Source organism: Pinus tabuliformis, chromosome 1_1 (assembly GCF_031772625.1).
Source record: "Pinus tabuliformis cultivar Carrire ecotype Pingquan chromosome 1_1, CPIR1, whole genome shotgun sequence".
In the NCBI taxonomy this organism is placed as follows: domain Eukaryota; kingdom Viridiplantae; phylum Streptophyta; class Pinopsida; order Pinales; family Pinaceae; genus Pinus; species Pinus tabuliformis.
This window is the reverse complement of record NC_142297.1, coordinates 424,814,117-424,826,864: the sequence shown is the minus strand read 5'-3', so window position 1 is coordinate 424,826,864 and position 12,748 is coordinate 424,814,117. Positions and strand designations below refer to the sequence as shown.

General features: G+C 39.8%; 1 protein-coding gene across 1 annotated transcript in view; it reads right to left on the bottom strand.

Annotated features, from left to right (window-relative positions):
• LOC149213504 (FMN-linked oxidoreductases superfamily protein) overlaps positions 1-12,748 on the bottom strand; it is a 238,146-nt gene that overhangs the window by 48,485 nt on the left and 176,913 nt on the right. The gene's annotated exons all lie outside the window — the stretch shown is intronic.

The following is a 12,748-nucleotide window of genomic DNA, read 5'->3' as shown; positions in this document are numbered from 1 at the left end:
TCGTAATACCTAGAGTGTATAGGTAGTATATACTATAACGATATACAATAATTCTTTGCAAAACAGAATTGTATAATGTTCAGTGAAAGCGAGTAAGGGTTTGTACTTAAAATCCTTTGGAATCCATCCTCCAAAACAGTAATGGAAACCTCAGATAATCATCACCCTATTGTACTTCTATATTGGTTGTGCTTGTAAATATTGTAGATAGATAAGTTGATCTTAAGAATGAAGACTTGGTAAATAAAGTTGGATCCTTGGACATGAACCATGAAGACCCTAAGAGGGATCCTTCAACAAGAAAGCCCTGCAAGGTTTGTAAATTGAGCAACTCCAGGTATGCTTAACACCATGAGATTTGCTAGGTAATCCTTTTCATTTAAAGAACACAATCATTTTTAAATTTGCTTCGTATTACTAACTTTCTTATACCTAGGGTCTTGAATCACAAAGATTCTTATTAGGGTGATTAATCATTAGATTGAATCTACCCTTATCATACTATCTCTTGTTTGATGAAATCCTAACCTTTAGGGTTCACTATAAAACCCTAGTCGCTTAATGCTTAGTGTATGTTGAAAATGAAACCCTAATCTGCTTAGAGATTGATATTAAAGAATAGAACTCATGATGAAATCCTACTATCATGTTTAAGGTTTTGATTGTGTAAAACCCTAGTCTTTTAGGGTTTTCTATTGATATTTAGAACTTACAACAAAACCCTAGATTTTTAGGGTTTGATGAATTAGGATTTAGGGTTGACCAAAACCCTTATAACATTCAAAAGTAAGGTTCTAGGAATCAATCTCTAGGTATATGTGCTTCTGTATAATTGAAACCCTAGTCTGGTCAAATTGTTAAAGTTTGATGTGTATCTAGGGCTTACAATAAAACCCTAGTAAGAGATTGATATAAGAATGAATCCCTAGATATGAAATGCTAGTCGGTTAACTTGATTGTTGATTAATGACATCTAGGGTTTGTGATGAAACCCTAGTAGAATTTTACAGAAAATTCTAGGGCATAGTATTGAAGATGTAAAATTCTATGAATGATCTGCTAACTTATTTCAGTTGTTGATATCAAGGCTTTAAGTCTCAATGATGGAATCTAGGGTTTATGACAAAAACACTAGCAAGTTGTTGAAGTCCAAAAGATGTAACCATTATTAACTATGAACCTAACTACGTCTAAATAATTTTTATGCTTCCATTGTAATGACATAATTTTGACTTCATGCTCTTGTACATACATATTTGTGTTTGGTTGTGCTTGTTGTTGAAGGTTTACAAGTACATAGTCCTCAAGATGATGAGGATGCTTACCTCATACTTGATGATAATTTGATGATAATGTTGAGCATAATGGAAGGAGGGAGCTATGAAAACCTCGATAATATTAAAGTTCGATAGATGACCTTGTTGCCATGATGAAGTTTTGAAAGGTCTAAATTCTCCGATGAATTTTTGATGCAAAAGGAAGAGCCTGTGTGAAGAATAAGATAATTGTTGGACTCCTCCTTGGATCATCTCCCTAGTTAAGAGGGAGCTTGAAAAGAAGTGAACAACTTGATGAAAACGCCATGAGGATGTTTGAAATTGGAGAATAACTGAAGCAATACTAATGATTATTCGTGATTGAACAAAATTTGGATGTTTTTAAAGAAAGTGCTAAAGCTAAGTTTGGTGCTGCTAAAAATTTGAAGAAGTAAAGCTTCAGAGTAAATGTGTTTGATATGATGATGATCTTGTTGAGAAATCTATGGCAGCGAAATTAGGTGATTTCTCTTACTTTGATTACTGCTTGTGATGTATTTTTACTTAACTTGATTAGCTTATTCTTTCACTTGATTATTAATAGTGTTTTCTATCATCAAACAGCTACTAAACAATGAAGAACAATAACACAAGAGGACACAAGATATAGGCTATCAATCAGGGCCAATACCTCACATCTTGAGAGGAAAACCCACAAGAACTCCTCTTCTTATAGAACTTCAAATGACAAATTCCAAGATCTAGTACCCTTGACACAAACTCCTCCAAGACAAAGTTAACCTCCTCCTTGAAGAACTTCTTTCTCTCAAATTCAACCCAAGTCAAACTTACCTTAAAGCAACTGCACCCTTTTCCTTTGACCAAGATTTCGAACCTACAATTTATGTCTACACTTTTCGTCTTGCAATTTTCAGCTTCCAGTACTCACTGCAACTTCGCACATGTGGAAGTTTAGGGCAGAATCATAATACTTCTTCTCTTCGCTTGGATAGGATCTTCCTCCTTGAGAACTCAGCTTGCAATCTGAGCCTTCTTGGCACCAAAAATGACTTCTTAATGGTTCTGCAATTCGGTCTTCCTACAGTAGATGGATGCCCTAATTCACCTCGCACGAGTGAGAGCTTTCATCCCAAAACATATCCCAAAGACTTCGATTTATTTCTTTCTTTAGATCTTCTTATTTTCACTCCTTCTGGGTCTTCTTCTTACTCTTGATCGAACCTCTTAATGCCTTGTCCTTATCTCCAAAATGAGGAAGATGCCTTCCTTATACATAGCCTTTTCTTCATGGTCGAATAGTCCAACTGTCAACGTGAGGCCAACTTGTGATTTCTTGTTGGCCGACTTGATCAAGGCAGGTTGACTTGTCTTGGAGGGTGTTTATGTTAAAATTGGCAACCAGGGCAAAACTTCATGTGGGTCATCTTAATCATGGCTAATAATATTTTTATTAGATTCCTCTCGTCGAGAGGTGTAGGATTGATATAAAGATCATCCAATTCCGATAAGTATTCATGGAGATATGAATTTATTTTGATTATGGAATTATTTTCAAGCCGACCTACAACTCATGTAGGCTCAGAAGCCCAACAGTCGCATCTATTCACCCACCAGCGTTGTGTATAAATATAAGAGGACTTTTCCTCATTCGGACTCACTCATCTCATCACATCTCTCTCTCTCTACTGCGCAGATATGAGTCTCTTCTCTACTGCGCTGAAATGGGTCTCTCTCTCTCACACATGTGAAGCCGGAAGCTGTTGAATTTGAAGCTACAACTGCAGAAGTAAAGATTGACTTGCGTGGCCTAGAAGATCTCCTCTTTGGAACTGCGCTGTAGGTTCATCTGAACCTCCTTTGAAAGCCGCAACTTTTGGTGGTGGAATGAAGTCAATCCGACGAACGGTTTGCAAGATATCGACTGCCCTAGTTTGAAGCCGGAAACTGCTGAAACTGAAGCTGCAACTGCAGAAGTAAAGATTGACTTGCGTGGCCTATAAGATCTCCTCATCTGAACTGCGTTGTAGGTTCATCTGAACCTCCTCTGGAAGCCGAAACTTTTGGTGGTGGAATGAAGTCAATCCGACTGTCGGTTTGTGAGATATGGTCTGCCCTAGTTTGATAATGAAGCCGCTAATGCTGATGCTACTGATCTAGGGTTTGCTACTGCTGATATGAATCAGATTTATTGTACTATTTCTCTCTGTTGAATTATTGAAGATAAAAGAAGATTTGATCAAAGGGTTTCCCCACACATTGTGGGGTTTGTCCCTGGCTAGCCGCCACATCTTGTGTCTCTTGTCTTGGCTTGTTTTCTGTCGATCGTTTAATGTTCTATCTGCACTTTACTTTATGTACATGTGATTGCTAATCGGTGGAATATAATAAGAAAAAGTAAACTGTTACAAGCATAGAACATACCATAACTTAACATGGTATCAGAGCCGAGGTGAAGACAAAGCCCGAGCAAGAGCAAGAGCAATCATTGAAGAGAAGATTGGCAAGGCCATCCTAAAAGAACTATGGGGTCCTCAACACTCTTTCCTGCCGAAGACAAGCTCCGTGAGAAAGCTGACTATCACGGATGGAAGATGTCTATCGATCTAACCCTTGAAGATCAAGGAGTGTTGGACCATGTAAGAGGCAATATTGTTGAGCCTTCATCAAATGCATCTGCTGCTGCCTGGATCAAATGGAAAAATGGAGAATTCAAAACAAAGAAGATCATCCGGGACTCTATCGACAAGCGCTTGGCGGCCTACATCTCTGATCTAGACACCTCCAAGGAAATCTACAACAGACTGGTGAGTTTATTTAAAGTTAATGATGCAAATCAAGTTTTGTTTCTTAGAAATAAGTTGAGGGAAATCAAGAAGGGTAAAGATGAAAGTATGCAAGCATACTTCTTAAGAATCACCGAGATCAAGAACGATCTCCTATCTATTGGGGAAACCATTACTGACAGAGAAATGGCACTCACAACTCTCGGAGGATTACCATCTGAATGGTATGTGTTCAGGACTACTCTTCTGAACAATAATGTAATTCCTAGTTTCGAGGAATTAATGGCTAGATGCATTCAAGAACAAACAAGGGTAGAAGAGCAGGAAATGCCCTTGCCTAAAGGTCCTCCTGCTGCTTTTTCTTCTCATGCTAAGAAAAGAAATAATTCTGGGTCTAAATCGAAAAGAAAGGCTGGATTTAAGGGTGGAAGAAAAGGACGATGTTTCATTTGCAATAAAGTAGGTCACTATGCAAGGGAATTCCCTAATAGAAAGGACTCTCACCGTGACGATGATCAAAATCCCTCTCATGGTAATCGAAGGAATGGAAAATTCAACAACAAAGGAAAAAGGAATGCGGGAAATCAAGGAAGAGGACAAGCATTCAAGAAGGCTAGAAATTCTAGGATGTATTAAATACACCTGACCTCAAAAGGAACCTAGTGTCCATCTTGGCAATGGAAGACAGAGGCTACAAGGTAACCTTCAGCAATGGCAAGGTATGTATATGGAAAAATAATGTTAAATATGCCTTTACTCTTGGGTTTAGTGTTAATTCATTATATCAGGTCGATGGAAGTCTGCTAGGTGTCATGTCTTGTGACACAACTCTTTAGTCCGAACTTTGGCATCGAAGGTTTGCCCACCTTCATTACAAAGCTCTACCCGATGTAAGACAGAGGGTAACAGGGATGCCCGAATTCCAAGTAGAGAAAGAAGGTGTATGTCCGTGATGTGCCAAAGGAAAGCTCAAAAGGGGACCATTCCCCTCAAGCCAAAGCAAGACCTTCGATATATTACAATTGGTTTACTCAGGCATACCTGAGGTTGCCATTAAGAGGGAGACTACTACACCACATACTCCTGAGCAGAATGGTGTGAAGCTGTCCGGGCCATGCTACATGATCAAAGTCTTCCTAAGTTTCTATGGGCTGAAGCTGCAAACACTGCCGTATATGTACAAAATCGATGCCCTCATCAAGCATTGGGTTCTAAGACTCCTGAAGAAAAATTCATCGGTAAGAAACCTGATGTTTCTCATTTTAAAATTTTTGGAAGCCCTGTATACTTTCATGTGCCGAAAGAGAAAAGAAATAAATTGGGAGCATCTGGAAAGAAGGGAATTTTCGTGGGCTATGGTGAAAATACTAAAGGCTATAGAATCTATGTAGCCGGTCAAAGGGAAGTCATAATTAGTCATGATGTCACCTTTGACGAAGATATGGCTCTCAGCAAGGTGATCAATCTTCCGACTTTGAGGAGCTCTCAAGAAGCCGACACTAGGGAACCGAAAGAAAAGGATGATGAATCAATGCTTGATGTAGAAGAACCCATGGATCCGATTGATCCTCCTCCATATGAGCCTTTCTCTTCTAGGAAGAGGCCTTCATGGCTTAAGGGGTTACTTGATGATGCTGAAGGACATGCTGCACCCCGAGGAACCTTTCGTGAAAGTAAGAAACCTAATAGGTATCAAGGATACCTGACCATCATGAGCACGATCATACAAAATGAGCCTTCATCATTCTCAGATGTCGTCAAGCATTAACTATGGAAGGGTGCTATGACCATAGAATATGAGTCTATTATGGAGAATGATGTCTGGGAAGTAGTTCCCAGACCCTGGACAAGACAAGTGTTACTTCAAAATGGCTTTACAAGATAAAGCATGTAGCAAATGGAAGTATGGAAAAGTATAAGGTTCATTTTGTTGCTCATGGTTTATCCTAGAAGGGAGGTATAGACTATGATATTTGCACCTGTTGCCAGATATACGACCATCCGCTTGATCATAGCCCTTGTGGCTTCACAAGGATGGAACCTACATCAGATGGATGTTAAGACTGCGTTCTTGCATGGTTCTATCAAAGAAGAGGTCTATGTGGAGCAACCTGAAGGATTTGAGATTTATGTTTGAAAATCTCATGTATGCAGGTTGAAGAAGGCTCTCTATGGGCTGAAGCAAGCATCCCGAGCATGGTATGAGAGGATCGATAGCTACTTGATGAAGTTGGGATTCACTAGGAGTGAAGCTGATCCTAACCTTTACTTTAAGGTTGAAGATGACAAGCCTCTCATACTGGTGTTGTATGTGGATGACCTCTTTCTAACAGGTGCAAACCCTCTCATTCAAAAATATAAGAGGGAGATGGCTTCTGAATTTGAAATGAAGGACCAAGGACTTGAAGTGTGGCAGAAGCCAAGGGAAATTTTCCTATCTCAAGGAAAATATGTGGTAAGGATATTCGAAAGATTCGGTATGATGGACTGCAAGCCTGTGACTACCTCGAGGATCTTAACTTTTAGAAGTTATATGCTAGTGATGTCGGACCAGACTTGGGAAATGCCTCTGAGTTTCAAAAACTCATTCGCATTGATGTTCTTGGTGAACCTCCGTCCGAACATATGTTTTGCAGTTAGCATTGTTTGAGCTCATATTTGGTTGAGCCTCACTGGATTGATGCTAGGGATCTTCTAAGATGTCTTCAGGACACAATCTCTCATGGATTAAGATACACTGCCAGAGTTGTGAGACTACTTGGATATACTGATGTTGATTGGGCAGGCAGTGTGGTGGACCATAAGAGCACTTCCGGGTACGGTTTCACCTTGGGATCTGCTTCGATATCCTGGATGAGCAGGAAGCATAAGTCGGTGGCTTTGAGCACCGCCGAAGCAGGATATATTGTTGCTAGCATAACCTCGTGTGAGGCAGTCTGGTTGCGAAAGCTCTTCAGTGAGCTGTTTGGATTTACATTGGATACCACTGTGATTCTCTGTAACAACCAGAGGTGGGATTCGATTATTGAGGAATCCCGTATTCGTCAATTGCTCCAGCAGATAGACATCATCTGGGATATGGTAAGTCGATGAGCAAGGAAGCTCCATCACATTAAGATGATGTACAGGTTGATACACCTTGTCAAAGCCCCGAGGAAAGATCTAATCTGTGATTTTCCCAAACGACTTGGAGTCGACAAGAAACCCTTGTACAAGGGTCTTGCATGTTGCATACATTGAGCTCTGGGAGGTCTGAGGGCTTGCGGTTCCTACTGGAGCAACATATGACCACAGGGTGACTCACCCTCCCCTAGTGGTGCACACTGGAACAAGATGATTCGCTCTCTTGTGGAACAGGATGATTCGCTCTCCTGTGTAGCAGGATGATTAGTTCTCCTGTGAGGCCTGGATTGATGTGTTCTCCATGGCAGCCTGGATTGATGTGTTCTCCATGGCAATTGTAGCAGGATTGATGTGTTCTCCTGTGAGGCTTGGATTGATGTGTTCTCCATGGCAATTGTAGCAGGATTGATGTGTTCTCCTGTGAGGCCTGGATTGATGTGTTCTCCATGGCAATTGTAGCAGGATTGATGTGTTCTCCTGTGAGGACAAGATTGATTAGTTCTCCTGTCGAGGCATCCTACCCATGCAGTCTGGGACTCATGGGAAGGACCTCTCATCTGATCAATGAGCAGGGAAATGAAGTTAGGGACCATAGTAGTACCGATGGACGCATCGTTGTAACTACCGTACTCCCTACGCTAGGATGACCTCCATTGATCTGGGATCAATGATACTGGTCTGGGACCAGTGGTAGGAGTTGTACCATACTATGACGCTGACTTCGGGTCGGTTGAGACTGGTCTGGGATCAGTGGTACATACTCTGAGACTGACTTTGAGTCAGTGGAGGATGATATTGGTCTGGGACCATTGGAGTTATACCACTATGACGCTGACTTTGGGTTGGTTGAGACTGGTCTGGGACCAGTGGTACATACTCTGAGACTGACTTTGAGTCAGTAAGATACATCCTCGATCATTTCTTCTTCTTCATAATTCGGACAAAAGCAGAGTAGAACAAAACAATACAAGAGCAAAGCAGAACAGAACAAAAAAAAAAAAAATACAGATCAATGCAGGGCAGAACAAGACAAAGCAGAACAGGGAAAATAGAGCAGAGCAGGGCAAGGGTCAGGCTGTACAAAGCAGTGCATTTGATGGATGAATAGTAACGACCGATAGACAGAATGCAGATGAAGTTCTCCATGGTTGAGAGGGAGTGTTAAAATTGGCAACCAGGGCAAAACTTCATGTGGGTCATCTTATTCATGGCTAATAATATTTTTATTAGATTCCTCTCGTCGAGAGGTGTAGGATTGATATAAAGATCATCCAATTCCGATAAGTATTCATGGAAATATGAATTTATTTTGATTATGGAATTATTATCAAGCCGACCTACAACTCATGTAGGCTCAGAAGCCCAACAGTCGCATCTATTCACCCACCAACATTGTGTATAAATATAAGAGGACTTTTCCTCATTTGGACTCACTCATCTCATCACATCTCTCTCTCTACTGCGCAGATATGAGTCTCTTCTCTACTGCACTGAAATGGGTCTCTCTCTCTCACACATGTGAAGCCGGAAGCTGTTGAATTTGAAGCTGCAACTGCAGAAGTAAAGATTGACTTGCGTGGCCTAGAAGATCTCCTCTTTGGAACTGCGTTGTAGGTTCATCTGAACCTCCTTTGAAAGCCGCAACTTTTGGTGGTGGAATGAAGTCAATCCGAAGAACGGTTTGCAAGATATCGACTGCCCTAGTTTGATGCCGGAAACTGCTGAAACTGAAGCTGCAACTGCAAAAGTAAAGATTGACTTGCGTGGCCTATAAGATCTCCTCATCTGAACTGCGATGTAGGTTCATCTAAACCTCCTCTGGAAGCCGAAACTTTTGGTGGTGGAATGAAGTCAATCCGACTGTCGGTTTGTGAGATATGGTCTGCCCTAGTTTGATAATGAAGTCGCTAATGCTGATGCTACTGATCTAGGGTTTGCTACTGCTGATATGAATCAGATTTATTGTACTATTTCTCTCTGCTGAATTATTGAAGATAAAAGAAGATTTGATCAAAGGGTTTCCCCACACATTGTGGGGTTTGTCCCTGGCTAGCCGCCACATCTTGTGTCTCTTGTCTTGGCTTGTTTTTTGTCGATCGTTTAATGTTCTATCTGCACTTTACTTTATGTACATATGATTGCTAATCGGTGGAATATAATAAGAAAAAGAAGTAAACTGTTATAAGCATAGAACATACCATAACTTAACAGTTTATAACACAAAATACTTTTTCTTACACTATGTAACATGCCCAAAAAGGGTCTTCCATACATGACAATGCCTTAATTGACTTGTAGACTCAGTGACAAGCCCTAGAAGCACTCAATGGGTGCTTGACCTATAAAATAAATTTCCCTTGAGCATGAAACCCATGCCTCAAGAATTACAATAATAAATTATCTTTCTCTTTACATTAAATATATAAAATCATAATTACATGTGTCATTATGAAGACTGAACCTAGTTACATATTTCAACACTCCCTCTTAATTAGGGAGGTATTCATAATCCATACAAGGTACTTGGACATTTTCAAACTGAAGAATTCTCATAAGAAGAGTCGGATTGGTAAGCCATATCATAAGCTACTTCCTTAGCTTATGCCAGAGCATCTCATCATACCAACCAGCATTGTCACATAGCAAGTCCTTGACTAACAGCTCTATCTCTCCACAAGACCAGAGCACAATGCTGGCAAGACCAATGACTGATACACACCATCATCGTCTCTCAAGGCACATACCCCACCTGGGTGTTCACAAGGTATGTCCTTTTAGGACAATTCCTATCTTGGAATAACACATCCTCAAGGAATTTCCTCTTCAACTACTCTTACCTATTGGATGCCCTACCACATCCTCAAAGAGTATCGGAATCAATCTCAGATGCTTACCCAATCCTCCATTCTTTCTTCACAATATGAATACAAGAATGATGTTTCTATCTCTCCCTCTCAACTAGGGAAGATATTCTCATTCCTATAAAAGGAATATACTCAAGCTCCCTCTTACCCAGGGACTTGTCCAAGCTTCCTCTAAACTAGGGACTCGTTACCAACAACAAATATCTGCTCTTTGGTGGAGATCATGGCAATGTCAGTTTCTTGTAGGGCTCCTTCTTTCAATATCATGAACTCCATCTTCTTCATTATGGAGCCTTCATCTTCTAGATTTTCTTCATAAGGCATCAGCCATCCATCACTTTCCTTTCAATGAACCCTAGTGTTGAAACAATAGTCATGTCATCCTTCTTTGCATCGGAAAGTGATCTTCTAGTCCACATCTGGCTTTTCTTCAAATAGCTACCTCTTCCAAGTCATTTTTCTTTCATGATCTTCCATCCATTCTCATTAATACTAGTTGTAGGTGACACCTACAACTCTCTTTCGGTAGCCCGGTTTCAACCCAGCCAGATGTTGTTCAAAAATAAAAAATGAACCTCAAATCAAAGTTACCTTTTATGATGGCCTTTCATCATGACATTTGTTTCTTGCAACATCAACATCCTGCACATTTGTAAACACATCTCCAAGACTTCCAATGACAAGGGTCTCTTTCCTTCACAAACTTTATCAAGGCCATCATAACTTCTCTACGGAGATGTCATAGCTAATTCTTCTAGCTATCAGATGTTGATCACTTACCTTATCTTACACGACTATAGTTGCATCTTTCACGAATTGTACTTCCTTTCTTACATATTGTCCCCAAGAACTTCTATACATAGTTCCTTCATCTTGTCAACCACCTCATATTGCATATGAGGACATATTATGTTGACAATATGTGAACTAGTTCAAGGTATATGCCTTTATGCATTTTTCTAAAGGAAGAGATACTTCATTTTCGATCATGCTCATGAGATAGAGCATTCAACCATGTTATTGCAACTGTATGATGACATGACTTAATCTATCAAATATATACATACCTCTTTTCTTCTTTTGGTCATCTAGACTTCCTTTGGAAACTTCCTTTTCCTTGCTTGAAAGTACTGCAACCATCTTGACATGTTGCATTCATATGTCATCATACCTTATCAGTGGATCCCACACAAGGTGGATCGTTGACTACTAGCGAGACATTTGCTTCTTCCAAGTGAACTTTCTCATTAAGATTCTAGTAGAGGATCTCAATGACCCTCATCCTGCAAATGCTCTTTTCTAATGATAATGATGTATGATGATTTCTTAGATTTTGACCATGCTAGATGACATTTTACCAACCATATATGCTACTTCTTTGGTTGCCTTATCATGCTTTGAATGAGGATACCATGATCTACTTTCTATCATAATGACTGCCACAACCACGTAGACATTTACTTTAGCTATCCTTTCAAGCTTCTATAATGATGTCATGAATTGCTTTAATCATATGCTTCCAATGTGATGCCATCTTCCAACATGATGCATCCTATAATCTTGACAAAAAAATTTAGCCATGGTAGAGGTCTTTTCACCTCCTACTTCTCCTTGCTATGTACTTGAGAGATCTTAATAGTGAAGATCTATCCCTTCCTTCTTGGATTTCTTCTCATCAGGTTCTTCTACTTCTTCGGTGATATGGGCTTCATTCCTTTATTTTCTTTTCTTGGTGTCCTTGATTTTAGTACAACCTCTCTTGAAATGCCCATATTCCTGACATCCATAGCATTGGATCCTTGACATATCGATCTTCTTCTTTTTCTGAGGACCAAACTTTCCAAATTTCCTTTTTCTCCTAGCCATGGCAGCAAATGCTTTAACTTATTCAATTGATCCTACATTGCTTTTTGCATTCAACCTGGTCTCTTCAACCTTACATATGACCTGAGTTCACTGAATGGGGTGGCTTCCTTCTTTCCATAGATGCTTGATACAAAGTTTCCCCATTCATCAGGTAGTGCATTGAGCACCACGGTGGTCATTTCTCTATTAGACATTATTTCTCGCACCTCTTGTAGTTGGTCTCTTATTTGTGACAACCTCATAAGATATGAGGCTATCCCTTCATCTTTTGATACCTTAATTTTGTATAGCTCGATTCTCAAAGATATAACTTCTCCTACAGTGCTTACAGAGAACAATTCTACCAGCTTATCATAGATTTCTTTTGAATCTTCTAACTTTGCCACATAAGGGATGAGGGAATCCTTGATTGATTCTACAAGGATTCTTTGAGCCCTTATTTCCCCTCTCATATATTTTGCTAGACCTTGAGCTTCTTCTTTTGGTGGTTTGACAATTGAACCCTTAACATGTCCAATGACTTCATTTTCTATGAGCATCAAATCTGTCCTCTTCTTCCATTCAAGGAAATTTGATGACCCAACCAATTTATTGTTCTTCTTGCATAATGAAGTCATTTTGATAGTGAATCTAGACATAAATATGAAGGTACTTACTTGTCAAGTGAAGATACTTATCTGATGATGATATCTTTGGCTTTATGCCTTTCTTGATTTTGATGATAATTGATGAAGATGACAATACTTCTTCTTCTAGAGATGTCCTTCTTCAAATATGCTTGAGATGTGATCCTCTCTTCAAAGAGAGGGAGATCACCTTGATTCCTTTGATGATG